Source organism: Dendroctonus ponderosae, unplaced genomic scaffold (assembly GCF_020466585.1).
Source record: "Dendroctonus ponderosae isolate FM_Combo_2020 unplaced genomic scaffold, Dpon_F_20191213v2 Dpon_F_20191213_10, whole genome shotgun sequence".
Classification (NCBI taxonomy): Eukaryota; Metazoa; Arthropoda; class Insecta; order Coleoptera; family Curculionidae; genus Dendroctonus; species Dendroctonus ponderosae.
In genome coordinates, this window is record NW_026017111.1 from 3,494,038 (window position 1) to 3,497,009 (window position 2,972).

The following is a 2,972-nucleotide window of genomic DNA, read 5'->3' on the forward strand; positions in this document are numbered from 1 at the left end:
CAAGAACGCTCATTTGTACATCATTCTAGACAGAAATAAATGGCCTTTTTAGAAAGTGAACCATGGATGGGGAAATGCTGGCAGTTGTCTCAAAAACGATTCCGAAGCAAACGCGAACTGAAAGTAAATCAGAATTCTGTGCAAACTTAAAGCTTTTAATGAAAACTTCACGAAACCGCTGCAGTCAATTCACTTGGAGGAGGAAATTAGTCCAACACGTGCCGATGGATGCCAAGACTTGATATGGAAATTTATGCTAATCGATTAGTGAACACTGAAAAACGAGCATGAATTGTTTTAAAAAAATTCAGCCTGCTACGCAATTTCCTTCCTTTTTACTTAATCCCTTTTTGCTCGGATGTACAAGAAGCAAAGTTTGCGGAAGTCACAAACGTTTGGGAACAGAGCGAAACGACGACGGAACAGAATCCATTCAGCTGGAAAAGTCTCAGTTGAAATGTTTTTGACAAACAAAACGCAGAAGGTTTTCTACTTTTTCTGTCCTATCGGCCCAGAAGGGCTTTTTGGGACCGCAAAATTTCTTCAACAGGAAGAATAGAAATAGTTCCAAATGGTCAATTTCCATTCAAATGTCTCCAGACCACGAACTCACGGCTATTTCCAGGTATGATGCCTGGAATAATGATCAGTAAAAAACATTCCATTCGCCCACGGTGATTCGAAAGGGCCAAGTTCAGAGCTTTTAAGGGAAACCGGCAAAGATTAACGACGATATCAAATAACAGTCTTGGGAGTGGGTGGCGAAGGCTCTTACCGGCCCAAATGTAGTAATATTACACATTTAAATTGTGAATATTGTTGAGGAGAAGAGGCGGAAAATGTATTGGAAAGCCGACATGACCCCACACAAGGTTGGAAACTAATGATTTCCCCCGCATTCCTGTCAGTCAGTGACTCATTCATACTTGAACTTTGATATTGATTGAGCCTGTTTTTTCCAAGGCGATTCAACCCCCCCAATTAACATTCCACAAAGGGGGAGTTTGGTGAATTATTAACCGTTTTGCACCCAAAGATAGAGAAGCAAGCAGGCTTCAGGCGGAGGCCAGACAAAGTTTAAATGGAAAAATCTATGTTCTTCTTTGCCGTTATCTTTCCAGTTCGGCAATTGATGCCCTTCATGCTAATAAAACCTGCACGCGAAAAATCCGTTTAAATTGATGGGGTGAGGGTTTAATCGTGATGATAGAAGATTGATTGGCGATCGTCACGAATGGCAAAATGGAGCGAAAATACCGATTTGTTCATTAGCTACTTTTAAATTAGCGCTAGAGGAAGGTTCCTGTCTAAACCTCATTTGCATCTTTGAAGGAAAATGAAAACTCTTCTATTCACAACAGGAAACTTGGAAAAGTGTGCGCTCGAGAAAATTAACCATCAAAAACTTCCACATTGGGGCCCGGTCTTCAATATTTAATTGCCATGATTGTTTAATAAGCACCCGAAACGGGGCGCTTTTGTTATATCGAATGGCAATAAAAGAAACATGAGGCTCCAACAATCGGGGGACGTTGATTCGAGAAAAACCATTATTACACAGTAGAGGGTGGATAAGAACAATCCCTCGATTGCCGCCTTGTAGCCTTGATTCCTGCTGCATTTCGCAAATGAGTCCGATAAATCGCAGTTAAAGCAAGGCCAATTATTATGTTCACCTGCTAATGGCCCTTCCAAACATCCCAAACGCGAATTTATAGTTCAAAGTCAGTTGGATCGCGTTTTTCGCCCCATTAAGCCCTTGACGTCAGTCGCGACCTTCGCGTGCCTTGCCTGCCCTTCCGATTGCCTGCCGCGGCCCCAAATTATGGCAAATCGCAGGAACCCTATCTGAAACGGCCGGTTTCGGATTGTTTCTCTCATCATCATTTTTAGCCCTCAAATCAACCAGAGTCGACGACTAAGGCCCGGGCTACACTACGTACGAAGATCGTCTTCTCAACTTGTCATCTGGTGATCTTCAGTACATCGGGAAATAGTGAGAATCTCATTGATTTTGTTAATGACAAACAGATTTTTGAGCACGCAGGGTGCGCAAGCTTTTATTAAAAAATTCATGTCTTCCATTCTAGGACGGTTAGGGGCTCGACATTTTCACGAAAACCGACCGAATATAGAGAAAGGATGCTCTTTAAACTCCTATAAGTCTCATTTGTGTGGTTCCATCGGGGAATTTTTGAGAATTTTTCGAAACTAGCATTGAACGATTGTCTTCAAATTGCTCAAGCGCTAAAAATTCGTATCTTCCAATCCAGGGCAGTTAGAGGTTTGAAATACTTATCGACTATAGACAAATGATGCCGTTGAAAGCCCTATGAGTTTCAATTGCGTGGTTCCATCTGGGAATTTTTGAGAATTTTTTGAACCCATCAATGGAAGGAAATAGCGCAGCGCTTTTTTTTAAATTGATGTTTCCCACTGCAAGGCGGTTAGGGATTTCAGTGCCACCAAATATAGAAAAAATGGTGCACTTTTTGCTGCGAGTGCACACACTCGATTTTTGGGAATTTTTGAAAATTTGGCAAAAATGACTTGCACCCCAGATTGAGCCAAACTGCAGCTCAGAACCTGATGGAATAAAGCAAACAAACCGACAAATACAGACAATTAGTTCATGTCGCCGTTTCGCTGTAAATTTCTTTAATTATTGATGCACATCAAAATTAATTCCTGGGTCTCAGTCATTTATTGTCTCTATTTATCAATTAAAATACGTTTCGGTGTATTTTTCCACCATCATCAGTTTCTTTTTAAATAACAGATAACAAATTTCATTAATTTAAAAAACAATCACAGTTCGTCAACAGCCTCATCATATCACACGTTAAAATACATCACAATTGCACTACTTTAAAACATTCTAAAATTAATTAAGCCTAACAGGTGATTAGTCAGGACAATCAAATTTGGGAAGAGACTAGAATTCTTCGTTCAGATACTTAATTATTTTTACT